Below are 21,258 nucleotides of genomic sequence, written 5' to 3'. Positions count from 1 at the left end.
ACCTTGTTGGAACCCTGGTTTCTTGTGCTTTTTCTTTTAAATTTTATTGTGTCTCACGTTACGTCCTAACCAAGGACTTCAGTACAGAGCCTGGCATGTTGCAGGTATGCTATGAAACGTTTGCTGAATGAATCTTAAATCTGTTACCAGCCAGGCTGTACTGCCTCTTACTCTTGGTTTGGATGTAAACTCTGGTTACATTTATTTTTATTATTCTTACCTATATGACATTTCCAGTATGTCAAAAGTTAAACAGGAAAGCAAAAGAAAAGTCTTATCACCTACCTTCAGTAATTTCCACGGGATCAGTATTGTTTCACCTGTGTGTCTAGCCACTCTCCTCCTGTGATAACCTGAAGAAATCCAGATGTCACACATTATTCAGTATTTTAGTGCATATTAAAGACCTAAGAAATTCAGAAAAATACAGCTGGTACTTTATCAAAGTTACACTTTAATAATAATTTTGTGATACCAAATATAAATGAATGGTTAATTTTTATGGAAAAATAACACAAAATTTCAAATAAAAATAGTAAGAGAGTATTCTGTCATTTGGGGCATATGCCCAGGAGCGGAATGGCCAGATCCCGTGGTCATTCCGGGTTTCATTTGATGGGGAGCCTTCACACCACTTTCCAGAGTGGCAATCGCTTCACATTTCCTCCAACAGCGTACAAGGTTTCTAAATTTTGCAACTTACCACCAAAACTTGTGATTTTGTTTTTCATTGGGCAGATTGATGTATTTCTCTGTGTCGTTCCATACATGTATAGATAGCCTACTCACGTGGACCCACCCTCCCTAGTGCCGTAGCTTGAGTACTTTCTGTGTTTCAGACTGGAGCAGTTTACACAGCCCCTAGTGCCGTTATCTGAAAATATATTTGGAGGAGCTGTTCCAAGCGGTCCTAGGCCAGGGCCTTTGTCTTCCCCAGTCTGGCTCCATGACCACTGACCGTTCCAGGAGGCAGCAAGGCAGAGTGCTCAGAGTTTGGCTCTGTGACTGCCAGGGTGTCTGGACCTGGGCCTGGTCGTGTCTCAGTGGGAGGGAGGTGACCGGTTTGCTTCTCCTCCACCCTGCTCGTCACCTCTGCCATGAAGTGCACATTGCTTATCGCTGGACGTCACGGGGACCCAGGGATGTGCCATGAGCAGTAAAACATGTTCAGTGCTGATCTTCATCCGTGTTCCAGGCTCCACTGCCGCAGAATAATTTGTTCTCATTTCTTTGGTTTTTTTCTTTAGTAAAATATGCACATGGCGTGAGGAGTTCTCCAGATTTATTATGAAACGTAGCCGCTCTCTGCCCGTCTCTGTCTCCCACCACTTCCGCTCCCCAGAGGAAATCACTTCAGATTCCTTTAGCTTGTTCCTTTGGTATTTCCCTCCCTATCTCTAAATCAGAGCTTCTCAAACAGTAAGCAGCAAATAGATTACGGGTGCAGGTGATATTGATCCCTGCGTCCTTGGGTGGTCAGGTGGGGCCTGGGGTGATGCCCCCACTCCCTGCATACCTGCAGTCTCAATCAGAATTTTCTATTTGTTCTCGTGTGCCTCATAAATATTTATGCCTGTGTGCCAGGCCCCGAACGAAGCTGGGCAGGATTTCCAAATACAGTGCTGCTTGCAGATGTTCCGTTTAGGCCGACGGCACACCCACCTGCACGCACGTGGGGGCACACGGGTTCCTGTTCCCCGCCCGCCGGCGTTGCTACTGTAATTTCGGTTATAGGAACATTCAGCACCCCCTACACTGTGACTAGGTGATTCATAGGCAGGGTCGCAAATTGTAATTCCATTCCTGAACAAGTCTCCATTTTTCCGAAGTAGACATTGTCTTGAATCTTGTTTAATTTTCTTTGTAATTATTACTACCCAAATTCATCACCAATTATTGAAATCCTCAGATATTCTTTTAATATTGCCATTAGAAGAAACCTTATCAAACTTCTTGACACAGCACGTCCTAAGGGGTCCGAGCACCCTGTCTCCGGGTGCACAGGTATCCCCTGGACAGATGGCCTGCATCCTGGAGACGTCTTCCTCTTCCCTGCACTGGATTCCTCTCTGATCACTTCTCTGTTTAATGGAGCAGATCAGCCATCAGCTTCCCAAGGGAGATAACAGGAAGCAGCAACGCTGTCTTAAAGCCACGCGTCCCTCATGACCTTTATTTAGTGCCACCCTCAGTTAGATGCCTGCAAGTTACAAAGGTCTGCGCTTCCTACAAAGTCTCTTTTGCCAGCCCAGCTTCATTGCTACTGCCGAGGCACCTGCTGCTGGCAGTTCCTGACAGTTGTGCTGTTTCTCTGGCATAACTTTATGTGCCGACTGGTTTTTCCTTCTTCTAGCCTGGAATTCGTATGATTTCAATGTTCTGTTACTAAGCCTCTGACCAATTATTTACCTGGTTCTGAGGTTTTATTGCTGTTTTCTTTCCTTCTAATAGCTTTTTCTTATGAGTTTATGTTTTTGAAATGTTTCTTTCACATCGTTTTTGTAAAATCCTAAGAACATAGCTACGTGTTTATTTGGTTGTCTTTCCCTGGGAATGTGACTCGAGCATTGCTCTTCCATCTCTCTGATTATCCGACCTCTGGGTCTTTATGTCTTTCTTTTGTCCTTCTTTCTTTCTGTGAAGGTCCAGCTCTCGCCTTGCCTACGTTCTGAGCCTTCCCTCATAACTTCATCCTTTTGTCTTTTGAGCACAGGAATTTTTCTCTGCCTAATGCCTTGATTTTTACATGTCCCCATGTTGTGGCTGCTACTACATCTTAGCAGGAAAAGAAGAGAGTAAATGTAAATAGCTATAATGTACGTATGTGCGTATGTGTATACATATGCAAGATAGATAACCATACTACTGATCTGTTACTTCATCAAAAAGATTTCTTGATCACTTTCTTCACACCTAAATCTTGTAACCTGAGCAAATACTTCCAAGATAACAACATGCAATATATTAACTAGTGTTAGTTTCCTATTTTTTTAAAATTTTGTATCATTTCTATTCTTTTTTTGTTTTGCTTTTTAAAATAAAAAATGACTTAAAAGTAAGCAGGTAAGAGGACGCTGGCAGTGAATGTTAGGCACGCTGCCTTGGTTGCTGTTCCTGTGTTTTCTCCCTTGTCTTTACCATAACCCTTTCGATTAGATCTTGTTATTAACTTTGCTTAAAAGATGAAAGCATTCAGGCACTTAGCAGTTGATCAAGCTGCCTCTAAGTCACACGGCTTATAACTGTTGGAGCAAGATTTTAAAATGTGACTGTCTGATCCCAGTATTTGTGATCTAAACTATTCAACAACAGATACAAACAGAAAGTCCGACTATCCCTACTTCACAACTGAGGAAACCGTGGTCCACAGTGCTTGTATGGTTTTACAAAGTTCTTTCCTAGCTGGCTACTAGGAGGGGGAACCAGGGCTTTGTGACAGATCCAGGATTCTACACACAATTTTACTGAGATGTATTATGCTATTTTCTAGTTAGCAAAGCATTATTTCTGTGTTTCACTAACTTCTGGATGAACTGGTTAAACACTTAGCCTGTGCTGTATGCAAATGTAGTCTGCAGTGTTAAAAATACATTTCCAGCATTAATTCCAATTGGAGAATATTCAAGTCTTATTCAAGCCTTATTTGGCAGCTGCAGTTGATGCTCAGAGGCTGAGAAACTCACCCAAATTCACATTTTTAATTACTGAAGAAGTATCCTCAACCCTGGTCATCAAGTATACCCTCACTGGTATTCAATAAAATATCTTCAAGTGACTTGTATGCTTAGCAACTTAAAAATAAGAAACACTTTTTTGATAGTGTTTGTTTAGTTTGACAGAGAGTCACTTTATAGAATTTTCTGACAAACTTTCTGTATGTCAAATATTATTTTCCATAAAAATTGTTTTCCAACTGATAAATTTTAGCCTCTAAAGCACAGTAAAGTTTGCATAACAAAACAAATTTGTAAATACCTGTATTATCTAAAAGCTAACTTCTGTTCTTTTTTTTTGTTGTTGTTGTTGTTTCTGCAACAACATTCATGACTCAACGCAGCCCTGAAACCGAAAATCCCGCACATCAGAGGCAAGATCCTTTCTCTGCTCTGCATGATGTTTGTCTTTCTAAATTCAGTCTTGGGTTTTATCTCAGTTCCAAAGTAAATATTCCTTAAAAGTTCAAATCTCTTAGCTGTTCCATTAAAAGGTTTATCTTGTGCATGTATTGCTATTTATTTAGCAACTGTATGAGTCTATTGAGGTGTTTGTATAGTAGGCTTTCTAAATTATTTATGGTAAAAGCCAGCTAATCTTTGATCACAGTGTATTTTAGCCTCTGGAAACCTCTACCTGAATGATTACACTTCCAGCTAAGAATTACTAGAAGCTTACATTGATGTTAAATCTTCAAGCACATTTCTGTACAAAGAAGCAAGTGGGTCTTATTTTAAAAGTTTACTTTAGAAAATAAGTATTGAGTATTCCTGAAGTATTTGGGAATAACATTTGTTTTCATTGTTTTTAAAAATGTTGAGGCAGAAATAGAGAGGCAAAGGGCTTTCATGTGGCACTCAGATCAAACTGGACAAGGAATGAAGACAGGAGCAAAATAGGAAAAGTCACAGCAAATTCTTCTTGGGAGAAATGTCAACAACGCAGGGGAAACGGAGCTTTGACTCCTGGCGCTATCTTAAGTTTGGCAGTTTTACAATGGAGGGCAAATGACCGGCATACCCCAGCCATCCTTCTTTAGTTCACAGAAGGGCCTTGATACTTTTAAGAAAAAGGAGTGTTTACCTTCATCTTTAAGGGCAAAGATTAGAATCATAGAATGTTAGCGCACAGAAGGAATTCGTGGATCACCTACCTTCTCCTCAGTCTCCTTGCTTCACAGCTGAGGTCGCTCTGAGGCCGAGGGGAAGGAAGTGACTATTCTCCGGAGCCACATGATAAGTTACCGGCAGGCACTGAGCAAAACCCACCAAAACTTTGATTCTCAGACGCCAATGTTAGCAAGAATGCATTAGGGTGCAGCTCGAATCCACGCTGCGTCACTCGACAGACCTCATCCCTGTCACCATCTGCTTCTGCCACACTGGCTTTCTTGATTCCGTGGTTCTCTGAGACTTCTCTGATCCCCAGACATTTGCAGCCGCGGCTCCTCAGCCTGAACAATGCCTTTGCCCCTGCCCTCTTGCCTCCTGTCAGGTATTTTCCTGTCACCCAGGTTCCTGTCTCGTCCTCCAGGTTCCCTCCACTGTCACAGAGCCCTTCCTTGATGAGGCAGTGCTGGGTGATGTGTGCAGTCTCTGGATTCTACTGCACATTTTATTTCTCAGTGTAACACCTACCACGACCTGTTTGTCGCTGGTGTTCTCTCAGAAGAACGTAAACTTTATGAATGTGTTGATCCTCCTGTTTACTAGGCTTGTCAAGGTCTAGCCTTTATGCAATAGACACACAATTAATACTTACTAAGCAAATCAATACACAGAATCATTGCAAATACATCTACTCAAAAAGGTGCCATCTGTAGCACTTGTTTCTATGCCTGTGAACTTCATTGTGCATATCAAAATAATATACCATGCATAAATTTATGTGTGAAATCCCTGCATATATATGTAGATAAAATCTTTGGCTATTGGATCCCATCTGGATAATCAAACATTGATGAAAAAAAGAAACAGTGGTGCACGTTTTCTGACTTTTTATTGCAGAGAAAATCACTTTCTGGAAGTTTTGGAGTTTTGAAAGAAAATCCTGATTATTTCTAATTGCGCTTCTTCTCTGGTGTTCATAAGAAAATGTTTTATTGTCCTCTGGAGCTTTTACCAGCCCTGTTTGCCAACAGCATCGCACTGAAGGCAGCCAGGAGACAGAGGAGACACTGTGAGAAGGTCCCACCCAGCATCCCAGCAGCTAAGATGCGCCTCCTCTTTCTGCCCAGAGATGCTCTGATGCGATGTTTACGTTGTCATGTCACCCCTTTTATCTTGACAGGGTTAGCACAGCCCGGGTGGGAACAGGAAAACACCCAAATTCCACGTCCCTGTCTGTGGCTCCTGCTGCCCAGCCACAAGCTGATGAGACACACCTCTGATTCGGTAAGGGACGACAGGCTGCTAAGCGCTTTCTTGTCAGTTCATTTCATGTTTTAAATATCAGTTTAATACTATTTTGTTTTGTACGAATTCATTGTGTGTGAAGATATGGACAACTATTTAGAAGAAAACAAACGACATTATGGTAGCCACTATAGATCTTGAAATCTGTGTCACTTACATTGTTTTCTTCTGATCTGCTTTGTTCTGTTTTGTTATGCTTAGTTTTACCCTCTTTAAATAAATAAATAGCCTCGCTCAAACGTGGGTACTGTATGCTTGCTCCTAGGAAAGAGAATTGGATGTCAACTGTCAATGGAAAGAGACTCTGTTTTGCTGTATCCATTGTGAACTCTTTAAAACAAAGAGTGATGGACCTGTCTGGGGAGGAAAATGAATTAATTCACCCCTACAGATTCATGAAAGGATTAGAAATATACATCTCAAAGTGCCAATCATGTCTTTCAGCTGTGACTGAAGTAAAACTTTTGTTGTCTTGTATTACCAAAATGCAATGGTCTCCTCATCGCCAGAGAGGTTTGCACTGAATCATAATCACAAGTGGGGTGTCCTCCCCATGGCGCCACCCCAGCCAGTGTGATCTGAGTCCATGCTGGTAGGAGGCAGGCAAAGGAAACAAACTCTTGACTACTTAAAGCCTAAATGTCTGATGCCCTAAACACAAGCAATAACATTTCAGAGTAGATATATTAGACTTCATTAAAATTTAAAAAGAGCTTCTGTGCTTCAGGGAACATCAGGAGAATAAAAAGATACCCACAGGATTGGAGAAAATATCTGAATCACATTTTATAAGAAATATAAAAAATAAACACTTAGTACACTTAGTACACAATGATAGGGCAATGGATCTGAAGGGATGTTTCTGCAGACATGGGGAGAGGCTCAGTATCAATGGGTTCTGGAGTTCATCCTCGAAATCTATCCCTGACCAAGGCAACTGCTAATCTATATTCTCTGTCTCTTTAAATTTTCTTATTACGGCCATCTCACTTAAATATGATCATGCTTCTTTATATGTAATGATTCGTTTCATTAATGTTTTATGGCTTGACGTGTCATCATGTTTTAGAATGTATCAATATTTTTTAATATCATTTTTGGCAGAATAATATATTCTACATTACATTTATACATTTATAGCTAGTGGATACTGGCCTTGTTTCCCTTCTGGCTATTATGAATAGTATTATGAGTATTCTGGCTATTATGCTGTTAAGATTCATGTAAGACTCTATGTGTGTTTTCATAGGAGTGGGATTGTGGGCATACAACAGCTTTTACGTTGAATACTTTGAAGGATTTTCAAATTCTCTTTCAAAGTGATGACAGTATTTTTCAGTCTCATTAATATTGTATGATGGCTCTACTTTTTCTACCTTGTCATTAATACTTATTTTTATCTGGGCGGGATGTGGTATTTTATTGCAGTTATGATTTCTATTTTCCTAATAGATAATGATGCTTAACTTTTTTTAATGAAATCCTATTTTCAAGTCATTAGAAAAATATCTATGCAAATTCTGTCCTAGTTTTGAAAATTTCATTGTCTTTTGTTGTTGCAATTGATAGGATTTTCGGTGCAGTAAAAGAAAGACAGTATAAAGTAAAGTGCCTTTGTTCTAAGGACATGGAGAGAAACTCCTTGACCTGCTGGGGGCATTGCTGTTGCGCCAGCAGCTGATTGGAATTCTTTTTGTGCCACAGGTAAATTGCTGAGGGGCAGGGGAAATTCCTCAAGGTAAAGGTCCCTTGGTCCCGCCTCCCGCCGCTGTAGTGTCCTGTCTAGGGCAAGATCCTTTCAGAAATGCATATACGTATATTGAACATCTCCAGCTGCTCTGTGGGCCACCTTTTCATTGCATTTCAGGATAAAATATTACATTTTGTACAGTGTAGTTTATTTATTTGTTGCATCGCTGTGGCGTCAGACTTTAACATCCCAGTGCCTAACCCAAGAGTGCACAGAACTTCCTCTGTTGTATTGTGGGAATTCTGACAGCAGTGGCTCTGATGTTCTAATCAATAATCTTGTTTTGAGCTCCTTGATGTGGTCAGCAGTAGGGTTTGGTCTAAATTGTTGGTATGGCGAGATTTATATGCATCATTTTCCTTTCTCTCCTGTGTCTCATTTCTTTTTGTGTGGTTTCTCTATTCCTCTTTAGTTTCTTTATGTTTATTGAAGGAGCATTTTCTAGGGTAATATTTTAATTTACTTGATAGTTCAAAGTAGACTCTTGCGTTATGAGTCATGAGTCTTAGGGTGACCGTCTGTGCCTTGCACGAGCTGTTTGGTATCTACATCTTTGGTGCAGTGACGTAGACCCCTACCCTTCCATACCACAATTCCCTTTCCATCTCTTGCAGCTGTTCCTGCTGTGCATCTCTTAGCGGTGAACCACACAATCTCACTATTTTGTTGAAATGTAGTAGATTTTCTGGAGTAAATGTATCTCCATTTTCTACAGGACGCTAGGACAAACCCTAGAGGCCTTAGCTATACGTTTTTAAATTTTCACCAGTTATGATGTTTTTTTTTTTTTTTTTTTTTTTTTTTTTTTTTTCTGGAGGGGAGCCCTCATTGATTCTGGAAATCTTGAGAAAGAGTTTAATTTTTAAAGGTAAACCAAAATGAAAGAAATCAGTTCGGTATACTCTTAATATGTATCCCATGTCTTTCCCACTCAGCCTCTCTCAGAGGCTGCTCCCTACCTGGTATCTACATTAAACTCTATGAACCAAACCTGGTTTATGTGGCCTCTTTCCAAATGTATCTGCAATCTTCCATGGTGCTCTGCCAGCACCTTCTTTTCCAGCAGGTTGGTTAACTTGTTTTACTGTTCACATAGTTTAGTCTTTGTTTATGCCTCTGTGGTCTAAAGTTACCATTTTTAGCTTTTTCTGGAATGTTACAGACCACAAGGAATGGAATGACAGGACGGTGCCTTGCGTGTGTGCCATTTGTACCTAGGTTAAGGTTAAGGGCTGAAGTTGAGTTGCTTCTTACCTTTGTGGACTCCTTTCCAGGGAGAGGCCCAGGAAACAGTTGAGTAGCAGCTGTTTAGCGAATGCTGTGGAGCGAGTTCTCTGCTGATGCTCAGTTCTACCTCAGAGCTGCCTTTTATCTTCCCAGTCAAGTGCCATCTTGATGAATTTTTAGTGAAGTTTTAAGTACAGAAGAATTATACACTTTATCCAACATGATTTTGCATATAAAATTACCTCATATGTTGCAATAGATCACTATGCTTAGTTTTAGTTGGCTAAAACACATTTGATATCAGGGCTATTGATCTAAAGACCCAAGCCCAAAATCTTACCAACAAAGCTAGTCCTTGTCATAAAAATGTTGCAATCAATAAATGTTTATTGAAACGAGGCATCATGTGGGTCACCATGAACTTATAAATTTCAGTCCTGTTTTACTCAGCTTTCTACCACTGTAATCAAATACCCGAGGAAAGTAATTTATATACATTGTTTTGGCTTATCAGCTTGAAAGTTCTAGTACAAGATTTGCAGATCATGATCTTTAAGCCTCTAACAGGGCGCAGTGTGGCAGTGGTGCAGAGCAGGTAGCAGGTGCACTGCTCGCTTTGGGACAGGGAGCCGAGCAGAAAGGGTGAGGGCTGTGCCCCACACTCCCCCTTGGGGGTGCACTGCAAGTGACCTCAGGATCATGCTGGGCACTGCCTCCTCAGGCTTCTACCCAGTCCCAATGCCTCTGCCTGCTGATCAAGCCTCAAACACTCAGGCCACAGAACCCAGACACAGCAAACCGCGGTACCACTGCCGGGACCTTCTGCTTGGGCGGAGAAGATGATAATAAGAAGTCAGCAGAGCTTACCTGCAGACTTAGAGACCTCTCCTCTAAGGAGGTTCCTACGGCAGCTGTGGACTTTCAAATCTTCTTAGGACAACCTGCAACTTTCAGGGAAAGAGGTTAACAGAGCTCAGAAATGGCAAGTCTACGGGGCTACTTAAAAATCTCTGGGCATTCCAGAGATTTTGTGTATTTTGTATCCTCTGCAAGTATGCAGAGGAAACACACAGACTCAACCTGATCCTCAAGATTCTTAAATGGAAACGTGCTGCGTTTTCAATTGATTTCATCGTCTGTGAGGATGCAATGGATTCAGTGAATGTTTTTTAGTCAAAGCTTAGATGATGAGGTCTAGATTCTTGCTGTCCAATATGCAGATAGCTAATTATATTTTTAAAAGCCTTTAGTTATTATTTAACTATTTAAAATTAAATAAAATTATAATTCAGTTCTCCAGTTCTGCTAACCGTATTTCAAGGGCTCTATAGCTACCATATATGTGACTAACATTTATTTTAATAGATAATAAAGAGCAACCCTATTAATGCAGACATTTATATTAGGTTGTAGTGTACTACAACTTAGGCACTTAGGAAGCAGAGAGAGATGGTAAAGGAGCAGTGTATCTCATGGGAGAATCCAAAGCAGTACCAGTGAATGGTACCCAGATTCTTGACTGTAAGAGTCCTCTTATCTGTGAAGGGAGGGCCAAGATTCACAGGAGATGCTTGAAATTGTACTGGTGCTAAGTATATATGTGGTGTGTGTATATACATATATACATATGTGTGTGTGTGTGTGTGTGTGTGTGTGGTGTGTGTGTATATATATATATATATATATATATATATATACTTATATATCCTATATATAATATATACCATACATACACCATATACCATACCACGTATATATGGTATGTGTGTGTATATGGTGTGTATATATATATATGTGTGTGTGTGGTATATATATGGCATATATAATATATAGGGTATATATGGTATGTATATGTGGTGTGTATACATGGTATATATATATATATATATATATAATATATCTATATGTGATACATATATATTATGTATGTTATATATGGTATATATATGGTATGCGTATGTATATATATTTTGCTTTCTTCTATATACATTCATTTGGAAGATTTGATTTATAAATTGGAAATTTTGTGACACCTGGATTTTCCACCTCAACTTGTGTGTTGAATTTTATTTTCACTTCTTACCTTGAAACTTCTCCTAGAGATACTAAACTGATTCTTCCCTCCTGTAAAACGTTCTGGCCACTTCCTCTCCTCGCATCCTTTCCTTCCTCCTCCCCTGACTCTGCGTGTATCTCTCTGGATGCTTTTCTTAACAAAAGATTTTACCAGCTTAAAATCTAAATTTCATTCTTGGATGTATTCTAGACCTTTTACTTTCCCACCATCATCTGCTACAGTACAGCCCGTGGAAACTTGCTATCAAAATGAGCATTTTAGAGCTAGATGGAAACTGCAAATAACTTGTATAATCCTCTAATTTTGCTGGGTTAAAAACTGAGGTCCAGGAAGTAAAGGACTTGCTCAGGGCCATGTCACTAGGTAGGCTGTACACTCGTCTCATTATCTAAATCCCTTCAAGATCAATTATTTGATAGTGCTTTTAATTAAAAATTTGGATAGTGTATTTATTTAAAAGTTTTGATTTGCTGAATTAACAGTGTATTTTTTTGAAATTATGCTTTTTACAATTTTACAAATTTTTACAAATTTCTACAATTTTCTTGGTCATCAAATTAATATTTGTTCATTATACAAAATTTAGAAAATGTTGAAAATTAGGCAAAAGGTTTTAAGTCTCCCAAGAGTTCACTGCAATTATGCCAAATATTATTTTAGTGTTCATTTCCATTTATTTTTTTTCTACAGTTTCAAGAGACCATTCTTCAGAGATAATTGTTACCTCCCTTTTAAAATATAGATATACCTAGCATGTCTATATTTATTTGAACAGTCTTAATGACTTTATAATATTTAATAATGCTTTTCTACAAGAAATATTCATCCATTCATCTCATGGTATATGGATATTTAGATCATTTTCTATTTTTAATATTATATCTTAGGTTAGGCAAAATTTTGTCGGACGTAAAGTTGTGTTGAACTTAGGCAATCATCCCCTTGTGACAGATGTCTACAGGTAGAAACATCATTTAAACGGGGCTAAGAAGAAGTATCTGAAGATGATGCAGTGACAGGCAGGCCCTGTACTCCGCAGGGAACTTCTTAGTGCTTTTGGTGCTATGGTCCAAACACTTACTCTGAGGCTTCCTGTGACCATAGAATACATTCTGAGACAGATAGGGATGAGCAAATAATCCATGCCAGAGGAAACTGATGTTGGCCCTGTTCATTGTAATTTGCTCAAATAGGCCATAAACTTTGACTATATTAGCACAGGAGTTATATAGTTAAACTAATGAGGTCAAACTTTTGTACTTTCAGAGTGCAGACTTTATAAATATATATGACAGCTGCACATTCTACCTGGATATTTTATAAGACCAAATATCTTGTGCAGAGCAGTGTCCTCACATTCTTATTCCTGTACTCTATAAATGTGATGGCATTAAAGAGGATGAGAGAGACTGCCCATGCTCCATGCCAGCTGAAATTTATGTCTATGATTCCCAGATAAAAAATCTTTACCTGGAAGTCAGTTAAAAATAAAGAGTCATTTCCCTGGAGCCAGATTGAACCCTAGTGGTCTTTATTCTTTGGAAACTTTGTGTGCTTTTAACTGCATTGACCATGAGATACACGGGTAAAGACAGACCTTGACTGCAGGGTATTTGGCAGCAGGGACACCAAAGGACGCTTTGCAGCTGTGTCTTTGTTCAGTCACATCATAGTCTTTACAGACACACAGGCCAGTTTACTGCTGTCCATCACAGAACTCAGTGCTCGGGGCTGCAGGACACACAGGACAGGAGAGCACCGCAGGGGAGGCTCTGAGGGAAGAGACCCTCGAGGGAATCTCCAGGAGGTGGAGTGATGGCAGTAGGGGCCTTCCCAGGCTTTGCACCAAAGAAGAACAAAGCTCGGCTGCCTTAGTCAGGTTGGAAAGGGTAAGCAAGGCCAGGGAAAGTGAGGAAGGAGGTTAGGAGAGCAGCCAGGAGGCGAGGTCCCTGCAGACTCACAGGGGCTTGAACTGTGTCTGATGGGGAGGCCAGGAAGGACTGCTCACCAGAGCAGAGCACTCGGTTTCCACCAGAATAGTAAAATGTACTTAACGTTGTTTAGGTTAACCTGTCACTGAGAAAATGGCATGCAATCGCAAGCCGAGCCTTCTGAGGCTTCAGCCCCCCAAGGGCAGTTTCCCAAGGTCGGACTCAGTGGTGTGTCTTTCAGCCTTCTTCCGGGTCTATGAACAGTAATATTTTTAGAAATTATGTCCAATTGTTTCGAGTGTGAAGTAGCCATTAGAGCCTCTTGAAGTAGTGCCTGGGTGAAATTCCTCTGTAGGTGATCTTACGTCTGACCTTCTGTACTTTATCTCCCCAAGATTAGCTCTCGGTGTTAATTATAGGGTAAGTAAGCAGTTACTTCCTATAGCAAATCAGCCAAAGTCCAGGTTTGCTCTGGAGGTCCCAGGGATCAGAGCTCTGTGTTTCTTCAGGTTTCAATTTACTGGCCTCAAACCACTTAAAAGCAGGAGGAGGAAAGGCGGGAGTGATCGGTTTACAAGTGACCCGGGAGTTCACAGCTTTCATCCCTCCAAATCACAGCCCATATAATGGGGCTTGTGCAGATACAATTGGGACAAATTGACTCAGGAGTCCGGCTTTCAAGAGTGAAAACTCCTCTGTGTTATCAGCACCCTGGTCTGAATTGCTGGGAATCAAACTTTTGACAGAGGATTGTGGTTATTCTAAGGTCAAAAAGGGGATGTGAGCCCTGAGTCAGGGCAGGCTGGTAAGTGGCACCCAACTGTGTTAATTGGATAATAGGACCCTAACTAGTTTAGGAACTTAAGCTTTAGGCCCCAAGAATCATCATGCCCCGTGGGCTTTCTTCTCTCTAGACAAGCAGGAGATGTAACTGAACAACACACACCAGCGTATCCTCAAACCAGGTCGCAGTTGCCGAGATTTTTAGGGATGTTGTTTTGCAGATATTTTAAAGTTTTAAAGAAAGGTCACATTTCTGCTGTGTAGCCTGAAACTGTTTTCTCCAAGTGCTTTGCATCTCTAGGAGGCCAAGATACTGCCAAGTAATCATTCTCTCCAGAATGAAGCAGGAGGAAGCGGGGTGGGGGAGAGGGAAGATTTCAGATTACCTTGAGTGATCCGAAAAGTCTAGTAAACTTGGGATCTATTTTAATTTAGCTACAGAAAGCCTGAAGTCACAGCATTCAGTTTACACGTAGGCTGTTCTTTTTTAACTTCCAACCTACATTTGATCCTCGCCTGCCTAAAAGCTTCCCGTAGTCCTTCGGTGCCCCTCGGAATCACATCCACCTGTCTCCGACCGCTGTTTTTGAAGACAAGAAAGATCCGAGCGAGTCTACCTCTCTACGAGTGACCTTTGCCCCTCACAGCCTGTGCTCACCGTTGCACTGCAGCCAATGGAAACTCTGCGTCTCCGCTGCCGCTGCTGCTTAGGGCTCTGCTGTTTCTTCCCACCAGAAACTCCACTCATTCTTCAAATGCAGCATGGTTTTAAGGCTTCCCGTCTCTCAAAAATTTCCTTTTCTAGTAAGTTTCTCTCCCCCTATCTTCTTCTTCATTATTTCAATGAAACTGCTCACAGTAACTGTACAGTAAGTCTGCCTGTGGTTAACCCAGTTGACCGTGTTTTAGTGTTTGTCCCTGTGATGCAGGCTAGCTGGCTTTGCTCTCAGGTACTTTTAGTGCCCTTTTCCTTGGTCCTTCCTGGGGTGCCGCTCTCCGAGTTCTCCCATGGGTTTCCACACTCTGCTCTGCGGGGTCTCCTTAAGATTTGGTCACTTGCCTGTGTTGATGACATGTAGATTTAAGGTTTGAGGCTTTCTCTCCACTCAGTGCTTCTGACACGTATTTTCAGTCATCTGATGCGTGGAAACAGTTGGCTTCCCCAGAAGCCTCTTAAGGTCAATGTGGCCTGAGGATTATTGTTAGTCTTCCAGCTGCCTTTGGAAGGGCTGTGGAGTTCAAGCAGAGGCATCATGTTCGGCTTCTTGCGTTGCACATGGCCTTAGGTGCAGAATATAAGTACTTAACTAAGTACATTCACACACACACACACACACACACACACACACACACACACACACATACATGTGCACATGAAGCTGCCTCCGTCCCCTTCCGCCGTCCTCCACCGAGGCGCTAGTCCAGTCTACCGTAGTCTCGCATGGTTTGCACAGATCGCCTTGCTACTGGATGTGCTTTGTGTTGCTTTTCTGACTCTCCTAGCAATTCTTCTCACCACAAGCAAAGGATCGCTGGTGCAAGGCAAGCCCATCGTGGATTTGCCTTAGGAAAGCCTGCCCTTTGCTTCCGCAGCACCTGCTGGATGCAGTCCACACCCCTTAGCACAGTCCACCAAGCCCTGCCTTTGTCCTGGCTGTCCCCTCTCTGCAGATGCTGTGTTTGAGCAGCAGGAGGGCTCGCTCCCTCTTCCTTCTCTGATTCTCCTTCACACAGCTACTTCTGTGGCTCAGAGCTCTGGTGCAGCTCAGGGAAGCAGGTTCCCCAGCGCAGGCCACCCCTCCCCGTGCCATGCCCCATCCACCCCTCATTTTCCCAGGCCAGCACCTTGTGCCATCTCATCTACTTCTCCACTATCATCTGTTCCTCAGGATCTAGCTCCTCCTTACCACACAGAGAATCAACCCTTTGACCTACATTGTCCTCTCACCCTGCAATCAACTCTGCCTTAACGGGGACCCTGATTCCAGGACTGCGTGATGGATTGAAACCTGTTGCTCAGAGTACATTATTGCCAAGCTGTCACTCATAGATTCTGTCCCCCAGTCATCCTTGAGAGGTCCCCGTTCTTATTCTTCAAGTGCAAAAACCTCAGTATTCACAGGCCGCTGTGCGTGGCTCACGTCTGTAGAAGGATCCAACACTAAAGGGACTCTCTCGGTAACTGGAAAAATGAAATGTAACGACTAAAACTTCTTTAGAGGGATGAAACTTCAGACAGCTAAGAAAGCAAGAATGGCTCCTTCTCCATAAAATGAGTTTCTAAGAAAACATATATTTTGCGTAAGTGCTTCATTTTAAAACATCTGTCTTTCTGAGTTAGGGTTTCGGCTTCTGTAGTTTTGGGAGCTGGAGAACACTCCCTGAATGGCCTGCTGTCTCCTCTGCTGGTTGGAGCTGGTGGAGGCGGAGAGCACGGAGTCTTCTTAGGGAGGTGAAGCGTGCGCGTGTTCCCTAGGGAAGACACTCACCAACCAGGGACTGTGCCCTCCTTTTGAATTCACTGGACACCGAGTTCCCTGGTATGTGGGCCGGAGACAAGGTGTGAGGTATAAAATACAAAATGACAAACGGAGAAAACCAAGCTGCAGTCCACCACAAGAGTGACGCCATCCCCGAGGACGCAGGTATTCTTACTCTCCCGAACATGGTGCCCATTTTTGTCTCTTATGCTCGCTGCAAGCCTGGGTTTCACAGTATCGTGACTGTGGTTTCAATGACAGAGTGGGGCAGCACCGGGCATGAGGCACACCCGCACCTCGCTGACCCCAGGTAGGAGATCTAGCCCTACGCATACATTCCCTTCAGATAACCTGAGCTGATCAAAATGATGAAATGGTGATTTAGCTCACTTTGCACTGGAATCATTACAGTAGCGGGTGCCTGTTAAGTGTGTGACACGGTGTACGTGGAACACCTGGCATACGGCTTAGTACAGTGACAGGTACCCCACCTGGGAGGGGATCACGGTCAGCTGTACACTTGAACATGAATTTTTTATGTACACAAGAATATGTTTCTATTGTTTGATGGCAAGTGCTTCTTTAATTCCATCTTTGTGTTTTGAAGTTTATGATGACAGAGATCTTTATTAACACCAGAAGATTTACGTCTCCTTAAAGGGTTTTGGGGTTACACCAGGACACAGGCAGTGGGAGATGAGTGCTATGTCCGTGGAAGCTGTTTGAGGAAATGCTCTGCATTTCTTAACTATACTCACAATGAGATTGTTAAAACACAAAATACTGAAAGCCATTTCCGGTCCTAAGGTCCTATGACTTTTCTTTTCCTTGTTCAAATTTCATTAACTAAGAAGATCAAAAATGTAATCTTTCTGTTCTTTTTGAGAGAATATCACTTGAAGGAAGGTATATCTTATAGAAATCTGAACTCATCAAAAATTAATTACTGTGATTATTCACAATAGACCATTTTCTTTTCCTAAACAAAGGGCTCAGCATTTTGGAAATGTTACAGTAATGTTTGTAATTTTGATAAATATACTCAAAGACTTGTTATGATGCTATATTTTAGAAGTGTGCCTCTACACTGGTGAGTAACTAAAATTCTGAGTAGCTATCCAGTGGGGAACTTTATCTGGTCTAATGGAATAAAACACAAGCATGATTTTCTTGTGTGTCAGTGTTAGAGACATGAAAACGTGTTTAACTTTCAGTACCTGATGACCTGTTACTTCTATTATTTTGTGTATATTTATTTTATCACATGATATGAATTAAATACACTATTTGAAAAATGCACTTGACATGTTAAGTTTCTATTAATCATTACAAATTTAAAATTCTCTACAGAATCTCTACCAGAAGACACTGCAGAATGGAAATTTCCTGTAAGTGACTCGGCATTTGCTAGGCTCTTTCTCTCCTTCCCCTCCTCCATTTCTTCTTTTTTCCTTAGTCATTTTAGTAAAATAACTCCCTCTCATTAGATACTCTAGATGATCCCCCTTCATCTAACTTACTTTACTGATACTTGAGCAGACGACCTGTGCTTCTCTGTGCCTCAGGATCCGGCAACCCAAAGCACCCTCTGGGGTGGCAGCCAGGGCCCCTCAGTGGTGGTAATTAGCCTTCTGCACTACCCGGGCAAGTCTAGTGTTTTGCTTCCTGAGCAGCCTGCAGGGCCCACCTGTCAGCTGGGGACAGACAGTCCTATAAACCTGCCAGTACTCCGATTCAGCTGAATACATGTTTGTTAATAAATCTTTCAACATATTATAATCAAAGAGCCCGTTCAGGTTGTGACCCACCTAATGAAAGATCTGGGCTGTCTGCTCATCAGTTTGATGTTTTTAAAGAGAAAACTAAGGGGTGTCATTAGCATGTGTTTACCCACTTAGCTCAGGTGACAAGTGGAGCGAGCGGGGGAGGCTGTAAAGGAAAGGACAGAAAATGTTCATTAAAAACAAGTTCATGGTGTGAGCCACATAGCTGTTAGCTCTCAGAAGGCATTTCTTGGGAGGAAAAGTTCTATCTTTATGCGTATGTTTGCAACTTAGTAAGCCAGTCGGATCTCCATTAGTTCTTTGTGCCATGTCTTTGTGCAGACATCACTCCACTGTCTCTCATTCAAAGAATTCAGAGCTCGCTGCTGTGCGAGTGTGGTAAGTTTGCTCAGGGCTGCAATTAATTCACATTAAGGAGGATGTGATAATGGAAGGCCATAGTGCCTATTTTTTGATACCCCTAAATGTTTGCATTTTAATTTTGTGACTTATGTGTGATTATTATTTATAGTTAGTTATTCTTTTATTTCTTCCTTCTTATTTTATTTTGTCTTTTTTTTTTTTTTTTTTTCTATTAGCAGTACAGAGGTCTGAGCCCAGGGCTTTTGCACTGAGATACATCCCCAGGCTTTGTTTAGTTGGTTAAATTTTAAAACTGGGTCTCTAAGCCACTAAGCTGTGCAGGGTAAGCAATGTGTGCTATCCTCCTGCTTCAGCCTCCCAGAGGATCAGGGAAAACCCAACTTGGATTTCTTTCTTACTATACTGAGAATAGATACAGTGTGGTCTTTGCATCTTTTAGATAAAGTAATACTTATTCTTCAAGTAAATTCACCAAGAATTTAGGTGACTAGGAAAGAATTATAATATGTGTATGTGTATTTCCACATGTATCGATCTATGGGAAGAGGAAGGAGAGAATTTGAATTTGCTAAAGCTACAAAGAAAATAATAATTTCTGCTGCAAAAGCTGTAAACTTTTAAATGTCCCACAGTACCCTCTGGCCTCCCAAAGCTTTGCTCTGTGGCCTGTGTCATCTGCCCTTGACTGGGAGCCAGACAAGTCTAGGGAAGAGACAGAGCGCTGACCTCGGTTTCCTGCGCTCCCTTCCAGCTCCAGGGTGAGTTCTATTTCAGCTCCACGGCCAGCAACACCGTGCAAACCAAACAGGTCCCCAGGTTGTAGTCAGGCAGTGGGGCAGAGCCCAGGGGCTGGAGACAAGCCTCCTCTCTCCTTTGTGCAGGTCTCTAGCCTTCACCTGCATGCAGGGACACGACTCCTCCTTGCCAGTTCCCATAGCTCCGGTCTCTGGGCCTCCCGCCCTACCCCAAACGCCACAGCCGTGTGGTGCTGGCGGACCTTTCCTGGACCCCGTGTGCTCGCGACTTTCTCCATTTCCTTCCCTTGGCGGTAATATTTTCAGCCCCAGGAAGCGTCACTCAGCCCAACCATTGTTTTCACACATTCAGGGCTTAGACATCAGGGTGTTGTTTCATCTGGATCCAAAAAGATGCGCAGGAAGGAAGCAGACAGCAGGACAGCGTCCACTTCCTAACTGAGTCCTCGCGCCCCTGTCCATGCCTCTGTCACGCTGCAGAAAAACGCGGGCCTTCATCGGAAGAAGCAAAACAGTGAGCCCAGCCTGTTCTCTGAGTCTGGACCTGAAGGCAACGGCGAGGCTCCTCCTCTGGAGGAATTAGTGGGTTCTCAGATGCCAGCTCCGAGGCGGGTTCTAGTTCAGCTCCACAGTCAGCAAACATCGTGCAAAACAAGAAGGCCCCGGGGTTGGAGGTCAGACAGGGAGGTCAAAAAGGATTGAGTCTCCTCTCCCCTTTGTCCCGGCAAAGAGGAGTTGTGTCCCCTGCGTGCAGGTGGAGGTTCATCCCCCCAGGAGTCCAGATTTGGCTCAAAACCATGTGTAACCTCTTACTGCTAAAAGTCACCATGAGCTGCTTACATACAAATCACTCTTTGCAGAAACAAGGCAGCGGCCTCGATCTTTCCTATTGCTCTGTAACTGTAGCATGATACATGTTGGATTTTCCCTACTTTGTTTTTGAGCAAAAACTGGTGTTAAGCAGACCCGCTTATAAATATTGGCTTAGCCATTTATTACATGGGATACTTCAGGAAAAATAATAAACTTTCCTATGATTTTTTCACAACTAAGTCGGGAGTGAATACACTTGAACTGTATTAATGACTGAATGGTAAAATATACATGAAATGCTTAGGCCAATATAAAGGATATAGTAAGCATTCATTTAAGACAGCCCCTATTTTAAAATTTAATTATCTTGATTACTTCTGAGCTTTCTTAAATTTACATTTCTTTAGATCACAGGAGTACCTCTGTTTAAAAAACCTGTACTTCCAGAATTCATAGACATTTATTGATTTATCATATTTTTTAATCATTTTGGTTTCTTTCATATATACAACTTTTTAAGAAAAAGATGACGAGAAATATTACATACAATTGAATTTTATGATTTCCAAGGGTCAGAAAAAAATTTATCAAAATTTTCTGATCTTCTTATTTTCAAAAATATTTTCTAGTTTCCAGAAATATAAATGTGAACAGTTTTTATAGGAACCTGTAAAACTTGGTCTTATTTTTTGTTATTAAAAGGACTAAAAGTAGCATCTCCTACATAGGGTTCTGTATTTGCCTCATGACTTTTAACATAGAACTTACATAATCAAAAATAACTTTTAGTAGGAAAACTTTATTCCCGCTGAATACTTTCACACATCCCATTTGATAATTCATCTCCAGGTAAGACTAATCAGCAGCTTCATTTTCTCTGTCTATTCTGAAATGGACCAAGTATATGCTATTCAATGGATTTGCCAGCTGAATAAAAGATGGCCTCTCAGAGCCAAAATGTAATCCTTTCTAATATAGAATATATATTTTTTATTTTTGCATATTTTGATGTTTTGATATTTAAAAAAGAAAGAAAGAAAGGAATCTGTATCTGCTAAGATGCGAGGAATCTGAAGGGCGCAGCCTGGGTAGCTTCGGATGTAACACAGCCTGGAGCCACACTTCCCCAGCCTGGCCCACTTCCCAGGAGTCATCGTCCTCTGCCCT

General features: G+C 41.7%; 1 long non-coding RNA gene across 2 annotated transcripts in view; it reads left to right on the top strand.

Moving 5' to 3' along the window:
• Positions 1-21,258, top strand: part of LOC134474813 (uncharacterized) — a 56,734-nt gene that overhangs the window by 23,333 nt on the left and 12,143 nt on the right. Inside the window, exons 6-7 of one of the 2 annotated variants that reach the window (XR_010045677.1) lie at positions 6,004-6,107; positions 6,394-7,064. This is a non-coding gene — a long non-coding RNA (uncharacterized LOC134474813). Of the gene's footprint in view, positions 1-6,003; positions 6,108-6,393; positions 7,065-21,258 lie in introns of those variants that run through there. The other variant, XR_010045703.1, reaches the window with a different exon arrangement.

The sequence above is a fragment of the Cavia porcellus genome, unplaced genomic scaffold (genome assembly GCF_034190915.1).
Source record: "Cavia porcellus strain 051 isolate PalLab524CR breed Dunkin Hartley unplaced genomic scaffold, mCavPor4.1 scaffold_1, whole genome shotgun sequence".
NCBI classification, from domain to species: Eukaryota; Metazoa; Chordata; class Mammalia; order Rodentia; family Caviidae; genus Cavia; species Cavia porcellus.
The sequence above is the reverse complement of the archived record's forward strand: the minus strand, read 5'-3'. Positions and strand labels throughout refer to the sequence as shown.